A 26,232-nucleotide genomic window follows, 5' to 3' on the forward strand; every position below is an offset into this window, starting at 1 on the left:
ATGCTCAGAGTTGGGGTTGGAAGTAGGACAAAGGTTGAAGGAGTGCTAGGCTGTGAGGCAAGCCAGCCTCAGTGCCTGAGGGTGGTTTGATTCAGGGATGATTACAAGAACATGAGCCTCTCTTCTCTAGCTCCAGCGGTGACTCTACCTTTCTCTCTGGTTGTTTCCAGGAATCTACTGCCCAGTCCGGCAAGGGGCATATACCTGACAAACTATGGGGACCCCAGGAAGTTACTCATCTTCCCCTATGCCCTGTCTGTACTGACTTTAGAGACATTTTCCGGAAGTTGCTTTGTCAATTTTTAAACTAAATTCCCATCTACCTATTTTGTTACTATGAAGCTCTTTTCCCTAAATGTTGAGTGGTGAGAAGGGTGACCCCAAAGTGAATTTCGGTTATTTAGGGATTCTGATTTAGATGGATTCCAGTTCACTGTGAGTTTAATCTATTGCGTTATTGTGTTATTCAAGTTCCAAAAAAGCTGGAAGAAATCCCCAAATTTTCAAAAGATCTGCTACTTGCCCTCTTGGAAATTGTTATCTATTTGGTCATAGCCAAAATTTATCCTTGAGAGATTATTAGAAAAAATTAAATTAAAACTTAGCTGACAACATAATCCCCTTTCTGGGAATATACCCGGAGGAACTCAAATCATTCTACAAAAAAGATACCTGCGAGCCAGGCTCGGTGGCTCAGCCTGTACTCCCGCGCCTTTGGGAGACTGAGGTGAGTGGATTGCCTGAGCCCACGGGTTCGAGACCCGCCTGGGCTGCGAGACCTCATCTCTACAATAAATCAAAAATTCAGCCGGGCGTGGTGGCGCATGCCTGTAATTCTGGCTACTCGGAAGGCTGAGGCGGAAGGATCACCGGAGACCAGCAGGCCGAGGCTGCGGTGGCTGGGAGTGGCCACTGCACTCCAGTCTGGGCGACATAGTGTGAGACTCCAACTCAAAAAAAAAAAGATACCTGCGCACACACGTTTATTACAGCACTATTCACAATAGCAACAACATGGAACCAACTGTGCTGCCCAACAAAACTGGACTGGATTTTTTTTTTTTTTGAAATGTACATATACACCATTGAATATTATGCAGCCATAAAGAGGGACAAAATTATAAACCTCACAGCAACTTGGATAAATTTAGGGTCTGTAATACCCAGTGATCTGTCACAGAAACAAAGAACTGAGTACCACATGCTCTCACTCATAAGCGGACCCTGAACAATTGTCATGAGACTATAAAAAAGGGATTGGCTGCAGTAAGAAACTGCCAGGGAAGGGAGTGAGGGTGGGATGGGGGGTGGCACACTTCATCAATAAGAGTACCTGATCTCAAACCAGGTGATGTGGAGGCCAAAGTGAGGCTCAAACTTTACCTGTACAATGACCATTTGTATACCTAACCCTGAATTGTACCCCACATCTTTTATTTTTTTTATAATCAATATTTTTTATTATGATATTGTGGGGTACAGTTAAGGGTTAGGTATACAAATGTGCTTCTTTCAGGCATCTTTTTGATGAGAGGTGTCTCCCCATCCCCAGACAGATATTTACTACCGGAGCTGAAAAGAAAAAAACAAACAACCCCATTATAAAATGGGCAAAAGATTTGAACAGACACTTCTCAAAGGAAGACATCTGAGCAGCCAACAGACACATGAAGAAATGTTCAACCTCACTAATCATCAGGGAGATGTAAATCAAAACCACACTGAGATACCACCTAACTCCAGTCAGAATGGCAATTATCAATAACTCAAAAAATAACAGTTACTAGAGAGGGTGTGGCGAAAAGGGAACACTTCTACACTGTTGGTGGGAGTGCAAACTAGTGCAACCTCTGTGGAAAACAGTATGGCAATTTCTAAAAGCAGGTACAAAATAATTTTTAGCAAACACTAGAGTATACAATACAGTGCAAAAATCTTAATAAAGTGTTTCCTCTGAATCGAATAGAAGTTCTATTTCCTGTTCTTTGAGAAATCTCCATATTGTTTCCTGTAAAGGTTATATTAATTTACATTCTCCCTTACAGTATATAAGTGTTTCTGTTTTTCTGCATCCTCACCAATATCTGTTGTTTTTAGACTTTTTAATAATAACCATTCTGACTGGTGTATGGTAGTATCTCGTAGTTTTAATTTGCATTTCTCTGATAATTAGTGACAATAAGCATTTTTTCATGTGTTAGTTGGCTACTTGTGTGCCTTCTTTAAAAAAAAAAGTCCCTTTATGTCCTTGCCTGCTTTTTAATGGGATTATTTGTTTCTGTTGTTGTTGTTGTTGAGTACCTTGTAGATTCTAGATATTAACCCTTTGTTAGATACATAGTTTGCAATTTTCCCCCCATTCTGTAGGCTGTCTATTTACTCTGATGAGTATTTCTCTCGCTGTGCCAGAAGCTTAATTAAATCCCATTTGTCTATTTTTGGTTTTGTTGCACTTGCTTTTGAAGACTTGACCATTAATTCTTTGCCTAGAGCAATGTCCAGAAGAGTTTTTCCTAGGTTTTTCTTAGGATTTTGTATAGTTTCAGGTCTTCTATTTATGTTTTTAATTGATAATGAGTTAATTTTTCTATACGGTGAGAGGTAGTGGTTCAGTTTCATTCTTCTGTACATGGCTATCCAATTTTCTCAGCATTATTTATTGAATAGGATGTCATTTCTCCAGTGTATTTTTTTGTTGACTTTGTCAAAGATCAGGTGGTTGTAAGTATATGGCTTATTTCTGGGTTCTCTATTCTGTTCCATTGATCTATATGTCTATTTTTATACCAGTACCATGATGCTTTGATTACCACAACCTTTTAATATAATTTGGAGTTAGGTAATGTAGTGCCTCCAACTTTGTTCTTTTTGCTTAGAATTTTTTTTCTCTGACTATTCAGGCTCTTTGTTGGTTCCATATTAATTTTAAGATTTTTTTTTAATTCTGTGATAAATGACATTGGTAATTTGATAAAGGCAGTGTTGAATCTGTAGATTGCTTTGGGTAGTATTAATATTTTAATGATATTGATGATTCCAATTCATGAGCATGGGATGTTTTTCTACTTGTCTATGTTATCCATTTGATCCAGCAATCCCACTGTTGAGTATATACCCAAAGAGAAAAAAACCATTACATCAAAAAAGATATCTGCACTTGAATGTTTGTTATGGCACTATTCACTATAGCAAAGATATGGAATTAACCTAAGTGTCCATCAATGGAGGACTGGATAAAGAAGATATGTACATATTTGTGTGTGTGCACATGCTCATGTGTGCATAATTGAATACTACTTGACCATAAAAAAGAATGAAATCATGTCTTTTGCAGCAAACATGGGTAAAACTGGAGGCCATTAACCCTCAGTGAAATAATTCAGAAACAGAAAGTCAAATACCACGTAATAAGTGAGAGATAAACAGACAGAGTGGAATAATAGATATTAGAGACTACAAAAGGTGGAAAAGTGGGAGGAGAATGAGGGTAAAATAATTACCTATTCAGTACAGTGTTCACTACAGTGAGTCCCCTACATCCAAACTTTCAAGTTGTGAATTTTTAAAGATGCAAACTTGTGTTTACATTACTTGAGGAGGCACCGCTAATTTTTTAGACACAGGACCAGAATGTAGAATGATGTGCAAAGGTTGCAGGAGCCACTCAGAATGCAATCCCAGTGCCACCATGTCATCTATGAAGAGATTTTTTAAAAAGAGCTACAACCCACACATCACTGAGTCATCTTTTCAAGGAGGCAGATAGAATTGAATCTAGCAAGGAACCAGAACCTGTGCCATCCATGTCAGATGTGAGTGAAATTCCAGCTCGCCCTTCATCTCCTATTGCTGGTGATCCTTCAGCATCTCCCACCATCAGTACCATCTCCCACCTCCACTCCCTCCTCCAGTCAGTAACTCATCTTGCCTGTTCACTCAAGGCCATCTTGGACTGGAACTCATTCGTATAGGGAGCTTACTTTCTTCGGGTTATTGGTACACCAAAAACCCAGGCTTCACCAGGATGAAATATATGCATGTAAGAAATCTGCACTTGTGACCCCAAATATATTTTTTTAGTTAAAGAAAAAATAGAATATGCACTTGTAAAATGTTAAGTATAACATACAATCTATAAAACATTATACATAATATTAACAAATGTTTGAAAACATACATATGCATATATGAATGTCATTATATATACCATATCATGACAGTGCTAAATAGACATTTTCTATCTAAAGTACTAATCTAATTTTACAAAATAAATGTATATATCGGTCAACATAATCATCAGTGGGTGATAGGTCATTTCTATTTCCTTCATTATGTGTTTTCAGATTTTTAAATTTCTTATAATAGATCCTCCTGTTTCCTTTATATTAAAAAAAGTTATACTTTTTTTTCATATTCCTTCTGAAAACCAGTTCAACGTGGCTATTTTGCTATTGATCATGGAAAGCAAAGATCTGCCACCTTGGGTCACTTGCTGTGGGCCAGCTCATGGGGTGGGGTGAGTACTGACCTGAGAGCAAGGAGAACACAATACTAATCCTTGCTCTATGATTAACTAACCCAGCAAATCACTTTGCTCCGTAAGCCTCAGTTTTTGTCTGAAATGAACTCTAAGATATCTGAAGACACTTGTTATTCACCCAGTTTTACAGTAAACAAAGACCAAAGCCTTGTTACTGCCAGGGACAGGCAGGCCTCAAATAACCTTAAGTTTTATTTACATCAGAGCTATGCACGTTTTTTCCATAGAGGGCTAGGTAGTCATGTTTTAGGATTTGGGGCCGTATTCTCTCAGTTACAACTACCCTTCGGTATTGCAGGGGGAAAGCAGTCGTAGAGGAACCGACAAACCGTGTATGAGTAGGCTGACTCTGTGTCAGTCACTCCTCATTTACAAATACAGGCAAAAGGCGACAGGCAGGACATGGCCAGCAGGCTCCACTTCACCAGCCTCTGCTTTAGACGATGACCATAATAGAGAGGGTTGGGAGAAGCAGAGAGGGCAGGATTTTGGCCCCTCTCTGGGATCCGATCAAGACAAGAGAGGTCACAGGAGCCTGCTCCAGGCCCACCTGGCAAAAGCCATGCCGCCTTTTCCGCCTCCTGGGCACCCAGAACGGGTGACAGCATCTCTTCCTCGGGGATCGGGGGGTTAAAGAGGCAGGGACCTCAGACATTGTTTCTTTCTAGGGAAACTATGGAACTGCTCTGCCACACAGCTGGAACTCATTACTGCCCGAGTTTTGTAAGTTAAAATGCTTTATTTAAGCCCCTGCAAAAGTTTTCTTAGGCTAAGAGTGAAGCCTTGCGCTCACGCCGCAAGCCCTGGTCAGCCTAGTGCTGCTTTCGGGTGGCCTGGGCCACCACCCTCTCCTTAGGCGTCTGCCCCTCTCCATCTGCTGTCCACCTCTTCTCTTCTTTCCTTCTTGTGTCCTTTGGTACTGGAAAGCAGGATGGGCCTTTTTCAGCAATCCGGACAACTGCATGACTGAACAATAGAACTATTCACCTTCTTGTTAGCTAGGATCCGAAAATGCTAATGTTTTAGGTAGACTGTAGGATTTCTCACCCAGAGTCTTGGGTACAGACCCAGAGGGTGGGGCTCACAGTCCATTGAAAGTCAGGCCGGTAACCAGGCTCGGTGGCTCAGCCTGTCATCCCGCGCCTTTGGGAGGCTGCGGTGAGTGGATGACCTGAGCCTGCGGGTTCGAGACCCGCCTGGGCAGGCGAGACCTCATCTCTACAATAAATAAAAAAATCTGCCGGGCGTGGTAGCTCCTGCCTGTAATTCTGGCTACTCGGAAGGCTGAGGCGGAAAGATCTCCAGAGCCCAGCAGGTCGAGGCTGCGGTGACCGGGAGCGGCCACTACACTCCAGTCTGGGCGACAGAGTGAGACTCCAACTCAAAAAAAAAAAAGAAAGTCAGGTCAACACACATTTTAAAAACCAGGAGACAAAAGGCAGATTCTCCATCTTTCGGGCTAATTCAGATAATGTCGGCAAGGGGTGGTTTGGCTGCTGGGAATGATAATATACCTCTTAATTAACTAAAACCCGACTAGAAATAAATGGTCTTTTGTTAATTAGACATTTTTTCTTTTCTTTGTTTTTTTCCCTCCCTTTTAGGCTAAAGGAAAAAGGGGTAAGGAACCAGCTGGTGTGAGAGTTTGATAAACAATGTTTAAAGTCAACCTCCTGGTGTGGTTTTTTTCTGGAATGCTACCTGCAGGCCTCGTTTGGTGACAGTTTGATAGGATGGTGATAATTCAGGTTCAGAGTAGCCACCCTCAGCCCTGCAGATTCAGAATGACTTCAGTGCAGATGCATTTCCCCACCCTGTGCTTCACCAAATCAGGAATGGGTTCTCAAATTCACTAACAGGATTGTTGGTAAGACTGGCCAGCCAGGGTTTCTCTGGTGAACTCTCTAATTCATCAGAAAACTGTTCAAAGGAGAAACCCTTTCTCCACGCACCATGTTGAAGGTCTAACTCCAGGTAACTGTGGGTTTTCCTGATCAAGACTCTGTCCTTTCGGAAGTTCAATAGCAAGATTATGTGTGGCTGGAGTAGAAACAGGGTTCAGATAATTGAGAGGTAAAGATTTGAGTCTCAGCTCTCCCTGAATGAATTCAGAATTCAGTAGGCAAATTTGGGTTAAGCCAACCAAAATGTGCTGTAGTTAGAAAAGAGATAATAGTCATTATATTAGTAATAATGAAGATTCTCTGAGTCTTGACAGCGTGCCAGGCAACAGGCTTAGGGCTTTCCAGGTGTGAGGTGAGGCAGATATAGATGCTCTCATTTTACAGACAAGGAGACTGAGGATTGCTCAGTCATACATGGTCACCATGAAGCGGAACCAGAATGAGGATCATGGTCTGGCTGGTGCTGTTCATCTCCAGACAGGTCTGGATCCATGTCGAAACTGCACCATCCACCCTTCCCTGGGCTGCGAAATCAACCTTCCAGAGGGGCTGTCCTAGTGGGTCTGGGAGTGTGACAGTGACTTGGGACTCTGTCAGCGGTCAGTTCCTTCTCTTCTCTATGTGCAGACAGAACAGACTTTTAGCTGTGACCCACTATCAGCTCACTTTTAGGTCTTCCAGTGTACCCACTATGTGAAACACCCCTCGCCTCCAAACTGCACCCTCAAATCTTAAGTGCAGAGAGGTCACTCATCTCTGCCTACCTTTTGTTTTGCCAAATTCATTGCTGTAGCTGGGCATCCCTGCAGGGCTGAGACACGCAGGTTCCTGGGAGGGTCCTCTTCCTGCAGGAGTGCCAATCAGGGCTGAGATTCAGCCAAGAGCTAGGATGGAGATGTCATGGTTGTTAAAATACTTAAAGATGCTTATGCACCTTGGTAAAAATCAGCCACTCTAAACTTCCTACATGATTCCTTATGACCCCAGGCACTCTTCTGGTGCCTCCAGAACATCCTAGAATCCATCCCTTGGAGGGAGGATGCTTGGGCCAGAGACCTCCTCCAGTCTACTGCTGACATCAGAACTCATGGGTGGATGCCACTAGAGCAGATATTCTAAATTTTGAATACCCTTTGTGGCCCTAGGCCATCTGCCCGAACTGTGGGAGAGGCAGGTAGTACTCCCTGGGAGCATGAGTTGCTCTTTCTCTATCCACTCCCTTGTAAATGCTTAAAATTGAACAAAATTTTCTTAATATAAGTAACAAAGAGTCTTACGTTCATTCAAGTCCTTCGTCAGATATCTGTGCACTCCAATATATACCAAGAACCCGATTCATGTCGAAAATACAGCCGAATGTGAACATGAGAAGGAGACAGAGTGAGAGAGAAATGAACACGTCCCATGTGACACAGCATGACAAAGGAAAGCACAAGATTCAGCCCTAATGATGAACTAAGTTCTGCCCTGTGTGTCAGGGTGACTGCAGAGAAAGAGATCGACTTGCTTTCTCAAGGAAAGAGACAAACTATAACCATGAAACAAATACATCCATTCAATCACTGCAGGGTTTGCATTGCTATAATGAAATGCAAAAGATTGGTGAGTAACTAGGGGAGAGACTGGAAGTTCAGGCCACTCAGGAAAAGCCTCTCTGAAAGGGGACATTTGGAAGGGGTACTCATTAGATAGAGTCAGCCAGGTGAAGATCAGATGGTAGTTGGAGAGTCACAGGGGAATTGGCCGGTTCCTAAACACTGCAGGGCCCTGGGGTGGAGCAAAAAACTGGACCTGGGGGTGAGGGCTTCAAGCTTGGACAGAAAAGGTGGCATCCTTTTGGGGTGTGTCACAAAGTACAGACTAAGTTTATCAGGAAAAGCATATGAGGAGATTGGGGGCTTGGTTCAGGGCAACAGGAACACATGTGTTGGGCCAAAGGACAGGAATACTGTAGGCAGACACAGTGCCTAAAGGCATCGTGATACATGGAGCGATGTGTACGGTGGTGGGAACCCAATTCCTTAGGGGTGATGACTTGGGTCATAAGTTCACACTGCAGGATACGTCGCTGGTATTGGCTTCGCTGAAAGTGCTTTTTTAATCATGGGGAGCAGCTTGAGTCTTTCGTGGTGTTTATGGAAAGAGGGAGAAGGTGATAGGAGAGAGAGAAGAGGGAAGACCAGAGGCAGCTTAACCCAAGTGACCCTCCTCCCAAAGGATCCTGACTGCCCTGTTGAGTCCTGTCTGGGGCTTCTGCTGCAGGCCCAGGGCCACTCTGCACACTGCCTGGTCTAGTTGGGTGCACTTGGACGCTGGTGAGAGGTCTCAGCCCTGTGTCCCAGGACACAAAGTGTTTGCGACTCTTCCCTCTGGAAGCTCTTGGAGGAAAGATCTTCAACACTCTTCTTCCACAGCAGGGAGGACTGAAGCTCTGAGAAGTGAGACATCTTGCCCAAGATCACTTAGCTCGAGTTTGGGTCCCCCTGCTCCCCAGCCCCACAACTCCTCCTAGCTGATTATTCTCCAAGCTATAGGTTCATTGTTTAAAGCACGTGTTCTCCACCGTTTTCCTGCCAAAACACACATGGTGGGCGTCACTTACATTTTTGAGAGATGCCCTGAAATGAGCCAAGACAAAACCCTGTAAGACAGAGCTCCATTGTAGGATGTGTATAAACCACAGCTGAGACTCTGACACTGTCCCTCCCGCACTCCGGAAAACATATTGCTATGCAAATGGGTGGCAGGGAGGCTATTATAAAGGGGGGATCAATTTTGAAAATTATTAATGTGCTTTTTTGCATTCTAATTGCAGCATTCCTAATTTCTCCTCTGTGCAGATTGTTACACTGAGCCATGTACATACTGGGAAAAGCAAAAGAATAAAGCATATTATTAGCCCCATGTCATTCCCTAGGAAAGTTCTTCATAGCCATAAATAATTTTTACTTACATCTAAGCGCCAATCTATTTCAAGTGGGTTGGGCCAGGTCTCTGTCTCAAGTCTGTTTTTCTCTCCACCCTCCAAGTCTTCAAATCCTGGTACCAACAGGGATCGTGACTCAGTTTCCAAAGAGACTTGGCTTTCCCCTAACATTGACTTCATGATGCCTGCAAGAGTGTCAGCCATAAAGCACATAGTGTCCTTATACAAAAGTAAATCACCCATGGATCATATATAGCTGGGAGTAAGATTGAGTTATTACCTAGGTTCCTGACTACCTGGCTTGGGAGAAGAGGAGATACTAGCTAAGCTAGCTCCTGCAGATCCAGCATGGTTCCCGGTCTGCCTTCCAGGGGCTTCTTAGACAGGCCCCCATGTCTGCACTACCACCCGCTACTTTCTGACCTTGCCATGGAGTCCCAGCTCTTTCTCCAAAGTATCTCAGAAGAAGTCCCAGGTCAATGAATTAATGGTCTGAGCTCCAGCTGGAATTGGACTTTTTTTTCTTCCTGAAAGAACAATTAGTCTTGAGAACACTTCAGAATTCAGGGAAGGGCCTCTTGATAACTTATCTTGTTTCTCCCATCTGTTGATTATTCTACATCTGTTTCTGACCTTGGCCTGATAAGCCTTCTTACGCTTTGTTTGGGTATTTGTTAAACTATGCAAGATGCAGACATGGGATGCTCACAGATCCAGAAATTTTAGTGGATCCCGCTTATGTAGCCGGCCACAAATTCACTGACCCAACTACTTGTATGTACAGAGAAAAGGCAACCTTACTCTTTTATCTATAACGAATTCTAATCTGCCTCTTGATAACAGGGGAAAAATAACTTTTAGTCCTACCTACATACTTTAATTAGATTTGATCATGAGAACAGTCCCTTTAGATGGTGCTTAATGTCTCAGAATCTTTGGTTTTCTGATCACTTCCCTGATTCCTCGACAATATGGGCATTTGAGTATACAGAGAGGAGGGGTGGCTCATGTGACCTTTTGAAGGGGGGAGGAGTCAGAGACCTTGAGGGATGGTGTCCTCAAACATTCCTAGTCTCTAGGGTGGTTGTTTCTCATTGTCTGGGAGCTGGGCATGTTGCTAGCCATTCTTTGACCTGGACAGTAATTTTGGAAGAAAATATCTATTTCCCTCTTTTTTTTTTTTTTTTTTTTTTGAGTTAGAGTCTCACTTTGTCGCCCAGACTGGACTGCAGTGGCACACTCCTGGCCACTGCAGCCTCGACCTGCTGGGCTCCAGCGATCCTTCCACCTCAGCCTTCCAAGTAGCTGGAACTACAGGTGCGCACTACCACACTCGGCTAATTTTTTTTATTATTATTATTTATTGTAGAGATGAGGTCTTGCCAAGTTGCCCGGGTGGGTCTCAAACCCTGGGCTCAGACAATCCACTCACCCCGGCCTCCCAAAGTGCTGGGATTACAGGCTGAGCCACCGAGCCCTGCCTATTCCCCTCTTTTTTATATTGGCTTCCTCCACTTCTCCTGGTGAAAAGGCCCACCCAGCTACAGAATCATTTCACCCACTGTGATGGCTAATTTTATGCTAACTTGACTGGACTAAGGGATACCCAGATGACTGGTAAAACATTATTTCCGAGCATCTCTGAAAGAGGGAACAGATTAACACTTGAAGTGGTAGACTGAGTAAAGAAAACCTCCCTCATCACTGAGGGTGGGCGTCATCCAATCCACTGAGTACTTGCATAGAACAAACAGGCAACAGAAGAGGAAGAGGAAATGACTTTCTCTTCTTTTTTTTAAAGAAAAGTTTTTTAAAAGTAAATTAGAGAGAGAAAGAGAAGGGAGAAAGAAGATTCACCTCCCCAAGGTGGGGGAGGGAGCCAAAGCCAGGAAGCGTGGTGATAGCCATAGCTCAAAGACCACACGGCCACACCAGAGTCTAGCAGAGAAATTGCCAGCTTTCTCTTCTTAAACTGGGACATCCACCTTCTCCTGTCTTTCAAAAATCAGAGCTCCTGTTTCTTGGAACTTTGAACTGCGTAACTTCTTACACCATTGACCCCTCCTGGTTCTTAGGCTTTCAGACAGGGACTGAATTACACTAATGGCTTTCTTGCTTTTCTCCCGCTTTCCAACAAGAGATTGCAGGACTCCTCGGCCTTTGCCATTGTGTGAGCCAACTCCCATAATAAGTTTTCTTGCATCTACATCTCCTGTTGCTTCTGCTTCCTAGAAGAACCCCGACTAACACACCTATCATCCGTAGAAAAGACCCTGCCACAAGCCTTTTGGCACTCGACTCCACTTTTACGCCAAGTGGGAACAGAAAGCAGCTTCAGAAAATCTCAACTCGGGGTCACCTTCAACCCAACCACACAACCCTGTGGAGACTCTGGGGAAGTCTGTGACTTGACATTTTCCCACAGCCTCAAACAAGGAGTTAAGAAAGCAGTGTGGCGATTCTTAAAAGCTCTAAATACCAACCTCCCATATGACCCCGCACTCCCCCTACTGGGAATATATCCTGAAGAACACAAATCACTCTATAAAAAAGATACCTGCACACGCATGTTTATCGCAGCATTGTTCACAATAGCAAGAACCTGGAAACAGCCTTGCTGCCCGTCAAAAGAGGACTGGATTAAAAAAATGTGGTACATATACATGATGGAATACTACGCAGCCATAAAAAAGAACAAAATCATGAATTTTGCAGCAACCTGGATGGAACTAGAGTCTATAATACTGAGTGACCTCTCACAGAAACAAATATCCAAGTATCACATGTTCTCACTCATATAACGGACCTTAAACATCCAATGCAATACTATACGAAAATGACTGACCATACTGGGAAACTATGGTAGGGGGAGGGAGATGGGATTAACAGTAACAAATATCTGTCTGGGAACGGGGAAACACCCCATAACAACAGGGTGCCTGAATGAAACGCAATTGTATACCTAACCCTTAACTGTAACCCACAACTTCACAATAAAAAAAAAAAGAACATTCGGAGCCCTTCTTCCTTCAGGGCCCTCTGTATAATGTACTTTCTTTTTTCCAGTCTAAATGTGGGAAAAGAGAATGTCACAACACACGATCTCCCTGCTTTGCTTTCTACTCTGCTGTCTCCTTTCTTGAGACTGATGTCTGGGTATATGGGAAGAGGGATAATGACTTTCATTTTGTATTACTTGTCATCGTATTTCACTTTATCATGAATTGACAAGTACCTGTCACATAGAAAGGGTATCCTTGCCGCCCTGCGAGAGAAGTCTTAGACCTAGTCTTCCAGGAATGTCCCATGCTAAAACAGAGACAAAGGAGTTAGAAAACCTTCTTCTGAAGAAAAACTCTAGTTTCACAACTCCTTTCTCGCTTTTAAATCTTATTTTTTTATGAATATTAGACTAATCTTTAACTGTGGACTCCCTTGTAATATCCTGTTCTCCAGTGAATGTATAAACTGGTCAAATAGAGTGAAGGTTAAGTATGTAGAAAGTAAAATAAGGTACTTTGCACTTTATGTTTAAAAAAGTATTATCTCTGTTTTGCTGTATGACCTGGTGTCCATCTTCAATATCGTAACAGTTATCGATAACCAGTTTCTCACTCACTGGTAATGTCTATCTGTGTGACTTTTTCACACCAGGGGAACATGACACAATATTCTATAGTCTAGCTTTGTAAAATCTTATAGGCTTTCACGTTATCCCAAGATATGATGCAGATTTTTCAGTAATAAATTGCGTCTGTTAATTTTCTAGACTGTCTGAGAAGTTGGTGAGTATCTGAATCTCCCATCTCTCTGAATTATCATTTGGAGGCATACTTGCTATTGTACCAAGGGCAACTAAACACTAAAATGCAGAAGATTGACTGAAGAAATGTTTAGCCCTGAATACTCTCTGCAAGTAGTCCTTTTCCCCTTATTCAGTTATTTATGTCACTTGGCTTTCTTCTTTCTTTAATTTTAATTTTAAAATGAAGATAAAAAAGTGTCCAGTTGAAAGGTCTTGTTACTTTGGTTCGAGTTAATCAAGATGTTGCTGCAGTTCAGATACACACAATCTCCTTGTTCCAAAATTTGAGACAAACCTCCTGTACTTTTCTTATGAAAGCTAGTCAGGGCTATTGTTCACAATCTGGCGAGCCTGAGTAAGCCTGCTTTAAAACTGTGGAAAGTCTCAGGGCTGCTATGGAAAATGCTGGGCAGAAAGCCCTGTGGCCAGCTCTGACTCTCAGTATTCAGAATGCTCACTTCAGTGCTACTTAATTTTAGCCACAGACAAAGGGTCTCCAGTTGGGTTTGATAAGCTTAGTTTTTCTGTTTCTTTCTGGTTACCATGCCCTGGCTTGAGAGGAGTGCTGAAGAAAAGGATCAGCTTGGTCCTCCTGACTTTGAATTTGATTTTACACACCTCCATTAAAGAGAGACTTCAAGAGTCGGGGTTTCCAACACCAACTTCCTGTTCAAACAGCATTTCCTGCTATGTCTCTGAGCAGTCTGATGGGTAGATCATAGATATGAACCCATTACCTGTCTGAGACTGCTGGAATTCTTCCTTCTTGTAAGGTTCCTTGGCTATTGGTAAAGAACACTACTGGGCAAAACAAGGCCTATGAGAACTAATTTTAAGCCCACAAACATTCTGCATTCTAAAAATACTAGAGATTTTAGCTGTCTGTGGGAAATGCAGATTTCCTTTCAAAACTATCAAACTTGAGATGGATGCTCTCTTTCTTAATAGCTACCTACTTTTAGCCACCATGAAAGTGTATATCCATTCACTCAGATGGATCCAATATTCTATTTGTATAACGTGCAGAGACATGCTGCATAACCCAGTGGAGAGTGGGTTTCCTAAATACTGGAATCATTCAATATGTAGCACTGATTCTAGGCCAGTGGTTCTCAAACTGCTGGGTCTCAGTATTCTGTTGCATTCTTAACAATGACTGAGGAACAGAAAGAACTTTTCTCTGTGGTTTTTACATTGCTGTATTAACCAATATTTACTAACTTAGAAATTAAAACCAAGTATTTTAGAATGTTGATTAGTGGATTTTAAAGTATTACATCCATTTTCTGTGAATGCAAATATAATTTATGTGTTATAAAATGGCATTATTTTTCAAAACAAAAAATAGTGAGAATGACATTGTTTTGCATTTTATAACATATTTATTTATTTTTTCCAAAATTTTTCATTTTATTAAATTTATTTTATTTTATTTTATTTTTCTTTATCTTAATAGCTTCAGGGGTACAAATAGATTTTGGTTACATGGTTTCATCATATATTGTGTGAGGAAGTCTGGACTTTAAGTGTACCCACTACCCCCACCTATGTACATTGTACCCAAAGGGTAATTTTTCAGCCCTTCACCCCTTCTCTGCCTCCCCCTTCTGAGTCTCCAATGTCCATTCTATCATTCTCTATTCCTTTGCAGATCCATTGTTCAGTCCCCACTTATAAGTGAGAATGTGTGGTGTTTGGTGTTAGATCTCACTAGGGCCTCCAAAATGTGTCAGGTCACACTCCCAGCAGGGCCTCCAGAAGGTTAGGGCAGGCCTGCTGGAGGTGTGGGTGTCTGGTGTGCCATCCAGTGCCACGAGAAAGATGAAAAGAATTGCACCTAAGTTAGATTAGAAAACATAGTTTAAGCCGGGCTCGCTGGCTCAGCCCGTAATCCCGTGCCTTTGGGAGGCTGAGGTGAGTGGATTGCCTGAGCCCGCGGGTTCGAGACCCGCCTGAGCAGGCGAGACCTCATCTCCACAATAAATCAAAAAAAAAATTAGCCGGGCGTGGTAGCGCGCACCTGTAATTCCGGCTACTCGGAAGGCTGAGGCAGAAGGATCGCTGGAGCCCAGCAGGTCAAGGCTGCGGTGGCCGGGAGCGTCCACTGCATTCCAGTCTGGGTGACAGAGTGAGACTCCAATTCAAAAAAAAAAGAAAGAAAATATGGTTTATTTAGGAAGCAAATTAGAGAGAGGGAGAAAGAGGAGGTTCACCTCCCCCAGATAAGAAGAGGGCCAAAGTCAGGAAACACAGCCTGGCCATAGCTCAAAGAGCACATGGCCACACCATAACTAAGCAAGGCAAGAACCGCTGGTTGCTCATAGCTGGGTCCCTTTAATCCTTCCCTTTGATGGGGGAAGGTCATTAAGGTGATAGGGTGATGGTATGCGCCACATCATCATGAAGGGGCAGGTAAGCACAGGTACTGATGTCAGGTGATGGACAGCAGGCAGATGGGTGGCTTAGTCACATGATTGCTGCCATAGTGGTGGGTTAGATGGAAGGAGACCAGGGGAGGGGTTTTTCCTGCAGGAGACCTGTCAGATGTTTCCAATCCACAAGCTCCTTAGCAAAAAGATGGACTTATTATAATTTCTTAACCTAATTAAGTAACCCTAATTTGCTTGTCAGTCATTCCTTCAAGCAACAATGGTGTTTCATGAAAACAACACTGAGTATACCCTGCAATTAAACAATCACAAATGATTTTTCTCAAGGCAGTCATTACACTCTGGTAAGGAGGTGAGGAGAATGCTTCACGCATCCTTTCCTTTCCATCACCTGGCAGATTAAAAGAATGTGTACTCAGGGGTCACAATGTTGAATTTTGAAACAATTTTTACTGCTTCATCAAGGGCATTCTTTAATAATATTAGGGGTTTTTTTTTTTCTGCAAGGGCATGAAAAAGAAGAATGCAGTGACTATGTTGTGGAAAAACAGAGGCCATGACACCGAGGCTATCTTAGAAAATAGTGTTTTATTAACGTCTGAGCAACTCAGCAGGCTAATGTTGCAAGGCTGAGCCACCCAGAGAAAGAGGAAAGGGGTTTTACATGATATGAAACCATATCAATTAACTTTTCATACTATTACATTAAAATCCATTTAGGTAAGGGAGGGGGTTGGGATGCATAACTATACATTTTTCTTTGGAATTTGCAAAGTTGTATTTAGCAAAACCAGATTTTCAAAGAACAAATTGTTTCTAGGATATGCATGACAAGCAGTGGTTATCAACTGATAACTTCACAAAGAGGATGGGGCGGGTAAGATTGTGAATCAATTACTATCTTGCACTTCCAGGAAAGTGGCCTGTGGCTATTGGTTTTCTCAAGTCCCATGTCTAGCAGGTTTGGAGCCTGCAGGTTGATTTTTAAAAAGGAATAATTTTAACTGTCTTTAGCCCCTCTCTACCACAACTATTGCTACAGTTTGGTCCCACAGTTTGATTTGTACCACGAAGCCAGCATCTTGCCTTCTGCTGCATTTACACTGTCGCCACAAATGTCAACACAGAGAAAAAATTATTTAATGTCTTAGTATTATTACAAAAATAGCATCTATAGGCCACATTTTGAGAACTGCTGCTGAAGACATTGAGAATAATCACAATACCCCTATTCTTGTGGGAATGACATTACTGGAGATCAAGACAAATGAATGAGCAAGTGATACAGAGACCCACCAATGTTCCTCCATATTGCCACTAGACCCTGGAGAAGGGCATGGCAGGGGTTCAGGCTCTTCTGCACATTCCTGAGCACATTACTGAGAGTCCTCTTTTCTTCCATGCACTCCCAGTGAGTGGCTTCAGGGAATCCTTGACCAAGATATACATCCTTGTTTACTCTCTTTCTTTGAACTATATAGTATCAGTGTAAAAGTAAATCTCGTGATTTGCATAACTTTTGCAATGCATGATGCCTTAGGCCTTGTAAACTTTCTTTACTCTAAATGTCACTATTGAAATGCAAAATGCACCTCTAACTTAAGTTCTATACAATGCTCTGCTGGTCATGTGGCTAATATATAGGTACCTACAACTCTGGACTGTAAAAGTGAACTGTAAAAGCCTAGAGGGTGAGCAGAACCGTTTTAGGAGGATCTGAAGACTGGCTCTGCTCCCTGAATTCAAACTCAGAAATCAACTTCTTTCTACCAGTTCCCTGCCCCTTTGATTTATTGGTATCAAGGGATAGTCGAGTGTTACTCGAACCATAACACAAGGTGACCTAGAGTGGTGAGTGCTATGATGACATGACAGAGTGGTATTCTAGAGAAGAAAGATTAGAACTGCTGACAAACAGATCCCAAACTGTGGAAAAAAAAATTTTTTTTTGAGTTGGAGTCTCACTCTGTCGCCCAGGCTGGAGTGCAGTGGCACGCTCCCAGCCACTGCAGCCTCAACCTGCTGGGCTCCAGGCGCGCACTACCACGCCTAGCTAATTTTTTATTTATTGTAAAGATGAGTTCTCGCCAACTTGCTCGGGCGGATCTCGAACCCGCGGACTCAGGCAAACCACTCACCTCCGTCTCCCAAAGCACTGGGATTACAGGCTAAGCCACCAAGCCTGGCCCCATTTCTTTTTCTTTTTCTTTTTTTAGTTGGAGTCTCACTCTGTTGCCCAGACTGGAGTGCAGTGGCTGCTCCCAGCCACTGCAGCCTCGACCTGCTGGGCTCCGGAGATCTTTCCACTTTAGTCTTCCAAGTAGTTGGAACTACAGGCACGTGTTACCATGCCCGGCTAATTTTTAATTTATTGTAGAGAGGAGGTCTCTCCAAGTTGCCCGGGTGGGTCTCGAACCTGCAGGCTCAGGCAATCCACTCACCTCAGCCTCCCAAAGTGCTGGGATTACAGGCAGAGCTCTGTGAAATTTTTTAAAGATTTTTTTTCTTGAGCCCACGTACATCCATCCTCAGGAGGCCCTGAGAAAGTGTGCCCACTGAGGCCAAACAGTGGTTCAGTTATGTACACTTCCTAAGAAGGCAGAAGCTACAAGAAACCATAAATCAATACATGTGATATTTTCATTGATTTGACCCAGGAAGGAGGGAAATTTCCAAGCAGGAGCTTGTAGGTCATAGACGGATTCAAAGATTTCCTGGTTGGTAATTTTGCAGTTATTATCTAAGGATTTGGGAAATCAGTAGAGGAGATGTTTCATTAAGGTAAGGGAGTGGGCCAGGAGCAGTGGTTCACCCCTGTAATCTCAGCACTTTGGGAGGGAGAGGCGAGAGGATTGCCTGAGCTCAGGGATACGAGACAAGCCTGGGCAACTTAGCAAGACCTCATCTCTACAATAAATCAAAAAATTAGCCAGGCATGGTGGCACACGCCAGTTCTAGCTACCTGGAAGGCTGAGGCGGAACGACTGCCTGAGTCCAGCAGGTCGAGGTTGTGGTGGCTGTGAGTATGCCACTGCACTACATACAGCCTGGGCGACAGAGAGAGACTCCAGTTCAAAAACAAAAAAAAGATATGGGAGTGGAAACTCCAGGTCTGCCTGTTGATATGTAGATAAAGTTAAGATGTTTTGCTGAAACAAAGGTAGGTGGAAAGACTTAAGGTCTGTTGATACGTAGATGAAATCCTCTATGTGACAGACTTCAGGGAGGAGAGAGAAATGTCTTACAAGGCTCCCTAGCAGTCCGGTAATCCCCAAGAGATGACTTTTCAGGGCTATGAGATACTTTGATTTCCTTCTTTGTTGTATGATGTTAGGCTAGAGTCAGGTTGGAAAACAATAGGCAATAAAACCCTCTCTGGTGAGTCCCTATCAGCAGTGACTCTTATCAGTTAGGAGGCTTATGGGCCAAGCCTCTTAGGAATTTGGGTCGGAGAAAAAGTTCAGGTTGAGTCCTGAGAACAAAGGGATAGCTTTATATTGGGTGGTCATGGAAGGATCTCTGAGGCAGCAAGACCTGAATGACAAGAGCCAGTTGCATAACTATCTGGAGGAATAAATTTTCTGATAGAGTGGAGAGTGGTGTATAGGGAAGGGGAAAAGGAGGCTGGTGTGATTGAAGCTAGTGCTTCAAAGGGGTGCCCAAAGGTGGTGGGTGTGGATCATTTTTAAACAACCGTATTTATTGTTCACGTTTCTTAGGACCGAGAAGTCCAAACTCAAGGAGCCACCAGAGTGGGTCTGGTGAGAGCTTGCTCTCTGCTTCAGTGATGGCACCTTCTAGCAGTGTCCTCACATGGTAAGGAAGGGGAAAAGCTCCCTCAGCCTCTTTGATAAGGGCACTAGTCCCATTTATGAAGGTGAAACCCTCATAAGCTAATTACCTTCCGGAGGCTCCACCTCTTAATACCATAATTACATTGAGGATTAAGTTGCAACATATGAATTTTTTTTAGGGGGGACACAAAATTCACCTGACAGGTAGTAGATTGGTGTTCTCTGAAGAAAACACGGACTTTTCATTCACGTTCTGGTTCTGTTATTCACCTGCAGGATGACTTTAGTTGAGTTACTTAGAGTCAATAGTCTGGATTCCCCAGGAAGGAGGTTTGGAGACAGATTTGCATATTGGCCTGCAGGATTTTTATTTGTGAGGGATGGGGAGGGCGTACCCTGAGGATTCACGCCTATTAGAAAGTGAGAGAAGCAGAACTGGGAAGAGGGGAAAGGTGAACAGTGACAATGTTTCAACAGAAGATTCAGCTGGTGCCACAAGGAACTATGGTCTGGGGTGGTTTTTTTGAGATGTCTTGAATCCAGGCAAGGGGATGAAGTTTCACACCTATTTATTAGCAAATCAACAGATATGGGCTGCTCCGGGTAGGGGGCCCGAACTTGGACAAGGCAATTCCCGTTGGTGGAGGACAATTCCTGGAAAGAGAATGAGCTATGATCCAGCAGCAGCCTAATATTCTGGCTGGAGGAAGGGAAGTCAGCGTCCTGAGGGGAATGTGGGTGGCACACCACAACATCCACTCCATTTTGCCTTTTAGGCTGTTTTTGTTTCCTTACCTATAAACAGGAGATAAAAACCTGAATGTGTAAGTGAGTTTAAAGTGAAAACGTTTAAGAAATAACTTTATTGACAACATAGTTACACAAATGAAATTGATATTGCAGAGAATTTGCACTGCTTTTATGCTTTTGCCGTGAATCCTTTGATATTGGAAACTGAAAGGAGGTACCTATAGAAACCTAGAATAAACTTAGTTTGGCATTGTCTTTTGCCTCAGCATAGATAAATTTTCTTTTCTTTTTTTTTTTTTTCTTTTTCTTCTGTATTCTTTTTTTCTTTTTTTAGGCAGGTTTAAGAAGGTGTTCAGACATTTTAAAATTACGTTTCACCACAGGTCAAACCACAGCCTACCCCATTCCCTCAAGGTAAATCTCTGCCAGATGCAAGACAAGGACAGCCCAACTTTTCAATTCATGGTTTAGCATAATAATCTCTAGGAAACTTTCAAGTTCCTTGTTGAGGTGGAAGGTCAAAGATTACCCTTTGGTTGGTCAAAGCCATAGAAATGATAATGAGACCACATTTTAGTCAAGGAACTTGTGAACTGAAAAGGTCTGACAGGTCTCCTGCAGGAAAAACCCCTTCCGAACTAGCCCACCACCCAAGGGCCTAACGTACTAATGTATGGCTATGTCAAGATCTAAGACTCAAGTGGCTACCATCAACATCAAAGACTCACAGCAGCCCTGGACATTCCTATTGGCCCAGATCCCTCCAGGCTCAAACCCCCCTGACCCCAAAGGCCCTTAAATACACCCAGTTCTTGGACTTTTGAGGCCCCATTTGCCTTTGAGTGTCGGCCCCTTTCCAAGTTGTGAAAGGTGAATAATAAACTTTACTTCTTTCTGCTTTCTTCCTTGTTGCAATCTTGCATTATTTCCACAACATCAGCACCGACACCAGTCCACCTCGCTTCAGTTTACCCTTTCAGAAACTATTTGTACAAATGAAGTAATATTTGTTGTGTATAGGAGTTCATCTTCAGAATGACTAGATTTTCTGAGATAACATTATTTTAATGAACTAGCAGGTGAGATAATCTGGAATAATTTCTGATTGTCAAAACATGCATCATATTTACTTTTTCCATAGCTACTCCTTCACATAGGTTTTACTATGTGGCTATAAGTTATATCCATCACTTCTTGTTTTTTTCCTTAGAGACGGCTGTCATGAATTCCTGCATCATAGTCTCATGTTTGCAGATAAGGAATCTACCCAGTTCTCACTAGTAATTATTCTTTTGTTTTTTGCTCATATTGTCTTGCTCTTAAGTCTAAAATAGTAAAACTAGAAATGTCTTGGTGGGGGGAGGAAAGAAAGAATTCCATGATCAAATAAGCTTAATCAATGGCTATTTAAGTCAAATGTATTTCCTGCAGGACTTCTTGGAGCCTTTAATAAGCTTAGATAGATAGACAGATAGATAGATAGAGATATAGATATATAGATATAGATATAGGCATGGGTTATAGCATAAAACGATATACAATTTAAGAATGCATAGTCTTTTTTCTCCTAATGACTAGAATGCTGCAAAGTTGATTCTGAGACATTTTGGATAAAATTGAATAAAGTAATTATAGAGCTTCTATGTATGTCAAAGTTTATCCTGTCTTCCAGTTGACTCACTCTTATGTTATAGATGTGCAAACAAAAGCACATCCAAGAGTTTAATCCAATGAGGTAATTCTGTTTCCAGGAAATACTTTCTAGGGAGACATATCTTGCATAGTAGACTGATCACCACCCAGCATTCAGCTCCATCACTCTGACAGGCCAGTCATCCCCTCTCAGTCCAGCAAGTCATGCTCCCGTGTGGTTCCTGGACCATATGGAGGGACAGCGATTTCACCATCAAGTTTTACTTTTTGGCTTCTCTCAGCATATCAAGCAGAAGTTTACATTTTGTTTCAAGATGTGAATTGTAAAAACAAATTTTATTCCAATCAGGGCCTAATCAATTCTAGTTTCTTGAGAAAACACTTGGCTGATGGTAAGCTAGGACCTAGTCCCAAGAATCAGACATAGTGTGGACAAGGCTTGGCATGAAGACCTCCTGAGTAAATAATGAGTGAGGGAAGAAGTGAAGTTTGAAGGGAAAGTGGAACAAATGTGAAAGAAATGCAGGTACCATTTGGTTTCAGGCTATCAGAAAAGCAAGTATAGATGTCTGTTCACTTTAATTCTTCTTTTGCTCATTAGAATATTAGACTTACTTCTCATGGATCATCTGATGCTAATCTTGAAAATTGGCAACAAGAAGAGTGCATTGCATGCTCGTGGTTTATTCATGTTAGAAGACAGCATAGAGATACAAGGCTTTTTTGGTTTATGACCCATGAAATTAGTCATGGTTGCCTGTCTTTTTATGAAGACGACATAGTGGAAAGAATACCAGACTAGAAATGAGAAATCTGAGATGAAGTCTTGGCTTTGGCCTCTTTGGACTTAGATTTTTATCTCCGATTTTAGGTGGAAGCTGAACTGGATGAAGTATTTTCCAGATATTCCAGGTTTCTTTGACTCCATGCCGTTCTTATGTTCTTAAATATTGACCCACTCTCCCATTTCTTATAGGCTCAAAGCCAAAGTTCTTCCACTGTTATTCAAGAGCCTCTAATTTTTGGTTCCATCCTTTTTTTCCAGCCTCACCTTTTTTTTAAGTTAGAGTCTCACTCTTGCTGCCCAGGCTGGAGTGCAGTGGCACACTCCCAGCCACCACAACCTGGACCTGCTGGGCGCAAGCAATCCTTCCACGTCAGTCAACCTTCGAAGTAGCTGGAACTATCCAGCCTCACCTTTTAAGTAACACCTCTGCTTTCCTGCCTCCTGTTCAGGTTCAATTCACATGCAAAGTCAGCCCAGAGCATCAACTCCCTTCTCTATGCCTCCCTGACTACCTTTTCTGGGAAAAATCTTGACCCCTCTAAAGCCAATAGCCATTGTTAAGTGTCTTTGGCTGTACCCACACACTGTAGAATACTCTTAGTTTTTCTTCCCATGTAAATGTTTACCTCTACAAATGTGTTAATATCCTTAAGAGCTCTTTCTCTCTCTCTCTTTCTTTCTTTTTTTTTCTCTCTCTCTTTCTTCTTTCTTTTTAAATCTCAGGGTCTAGTAATGAAGAGAGCATAGTAGAAATTTGTTAACTAATGTTTGTGACTGAGTGAGGTTGTGATGACTTCCAGTTGTTGCTAGCCATGATGGTGAATTCATCTACACATTCTAACTTGGGCCAATGTGTCAATGATGAATTCATTTGTTAGGCAGGCTATCTGAGAATCAAGATTGAAGCTTGTGGCCGTGGAATGCTGACCAGTGACTCAGTTTCTGTGGGTCACTTAAGACCATACTCTTAAGACATGCTACCTTCTCCTTATCATACTAAGTGTGCTGTGCATTCTCATTATATTTATTCATGCTTCATAAACATAGTCTCGGCTGGGCGTGGTGGCTCAGCCTGTAATCCCAGCACTTTGGGAGGCTGAGGTAAGAGGATTGCCTGAGCCCAGGGGCTCGAGACCAACCTGAGCAACTGGGTAAGACCTCGTTACTACAATGAATAAAAAAAATAAGCTGGGCAGGGTAGCACGTGCCTGTAGTTCCAGCTACTTGGGAGACTGAGGTGGAAGGATCGCCTAAGCCCAGCAAGTCGAGACTATGGTGGCCATGAGTGTGCCACTGCACTTCAGCTTGGGCGACAGAGTGAGATGCCAATTAAAAACAAAGCAAAACATAATCTCATTCACTTCTTACAATCACCCTCTGTGCTAGAAACTATTTTGTAGATTTGAAAATTAAGTTGGAGATATTAAGAATCTTGCTCTTGGTCAAAATTAGAACTAGGCCTTTCTGAGTCCAGGACTAAAGTTCTTACCTGGAGTGATCAGAAAGGATACACAACAAGGAAGTTTCTTCATAATGTACTTTTCATATCCGATATGCTATTGAGATTCTACTTAGAATGTTCTGATTTGTAGAATTTCTTTTCTGAATCCTGGACTAAGCTAAAGGATAGAACCTCATCTCATTGGTCTACTTGGGGCAGAGGACGAGGTAGAACATGGAAAATTAGGACTCTCTACCTTGGAAGGGCTGATAGACACTATGGTGGGAATGCTGACAACTTCAACTATAGGAATTGGTGTGGACGGGACTAAGAATTAGAGATGGTATAGCACTAAACCTGAAAGCTACAGATTTTAGAAGATGTAGCATGATGGGAGAAGAAGCAATACAGTTGCACCCTATGGTAAGTAGGTCCGGCCAGAGAAACAGCAGTGACACTCAGCGTGACCTTGGACAAGTTTTTTAAAATTTCTAAGTCCCATTTTGTAGAGGGGATTACGTGGCATAATTAATATACTAAATACATATTTTCTGAATGTTTGTTATGTGTCAGGTATACTTTTGATCTGGGAGTTTAACAGGGAAAAATTAGACAAAAATCTCTACTTCTAGAGGTTTTCCAGAAGAAAAAAATGATAAAGAAAATAAATAAAAACCGTACAGTATGTTAGACAGTGGTACATGCTGGGAAGGAAAATTAAGCCAGGAAGTGAAGTAAGGGGTGCTGGCCGGTTAGGAGGGTCAGAGAGGGTCTTGCTGAGGAGATCACCTTGGAGCAAATATATGAGATATGCAGGCAGGCAAGAAAAGGTGAGTTTGAGGGCACTGAAGCAGAAATGTGCCTGAGGAAAAGCCAGGAGGCTGAGTAGAGTGGGTAAAAGAGTAGTTGCACATGAAGTTAGCATCAGTTAGGCCTTGTAGGTTATCAAGAGGATCTTGGCATTTAATTCACTCTGAGTGGGTGGTACAGCCTTTGGAACGTTTTGAGCAGGGGGGTGACATGATCTGACTTAAGTGTGAAGGGCATAACTTCGGCTGCTACATTGAGAACAGACTGAGGAGACAGAGGAAGAAGCAGGGTGACCATTAGGAGATCATTGAAATAATCCCAGCCAGAGATGGCAGTGGCCTGGACCATGCTGGCAATTGTGGGGATGTTGGATTGTGGTTGCATCTTGAAGTTAAAACTTACAGGACAAGTGTGGATACAAGAGAAAGAGTCAAAGATGATGCCAGGGTTTTGAGATTGCTCAGATGGAGAGGTGGAGTTGCTGCTAACTGAAATGAGGAAAACAGTGTTGTGTGTGCATGTGGCAGGGGTGGGGAGTGTACCAAGAGTTTGTTATCGATTATGGGAAGTTTGAGATGCCCGTTAGATGTCCAAGTAGAAAACATCAAACAGGCAGTTAGATACGCAGGTTTGGAGTTCATGGAGAAATCTGGGCAGAAGGATAAATTGAGAGTCGTTAGTAATTAAATGTGATTTAAAGCCATGATCCTGGTTAAACTCATCCAGGGAGAAACAGTCAAGTGAGAAGAATTCCAAGCCTTGAGCATTAGAGCACTCTGGCTTTTCAGGATCCTGAGAAGGAAGAGTTGTGAAGGAGGAGGAAGATAGGAGAGTGTGGAGTCCTGGAAAACAAATGGTGTTTTCAGAAAGACAGGAGTGATCATGGCGTCATAAGTGGCTGATATGTCGGATAAATTGAGGACTAAGCACTGACCACTGAACTTAGCAACTGGAGAGTATTGGAATCATAACTAGTGCAGTTTGGTGGAGTGACCGAGACAAAATTCTAATGGCAGTGGATTTACCAGGGAGGAGAAGATTTGGTGACAGAGACTATGGTCAGCTATTTCAATGGCTTTGCTATGGCATGAATCAGATAAATGAAGAGTAGTTGTTAGAGAAAATAGGAGTCAAGAAAGTTCCTCCCCCTTTCCTTTCTTCCCTCCCTAGTTCTCTCCTTCCCTCTCTTCCTATATGTTGGTGGAAATAATGCAGTTCAGGGGGACACTGATGCTTCAGGGTATGAAGAGGACAAATTCCTGGAGCAAGAAAGGATGCGATCAAGCAGAGGAGTCACTTTAGGTAAGAACAAGGACGGTTCATTTAGTAGCAGAAGAAATGGCTGAGTGTATGGGGCATAAGTCCTGACCAGTAGGATAGAGGCTGAGGGGATATGTAGATGTTCTTTTCTTTTCTTTTTTTTTTTTTTTTT

This window comes from Carlito syrichta, unplaced genomic scaffold, assembly GCF_000164805.1.
Source record: "Carlito syrichta isolate Samal-C Ts95f unplaced genomic scaffold, Tarsius_syrichta-2.0.1 Scaffold305677, whole genome shotgun sequence".
Taxonomy (NCBI): domain Eukaryota; kingdom Metazoa; phylum Chordata; class Mammalia; order Primates; family Tarsiidae; genus Carlito; species Carlito syrichta.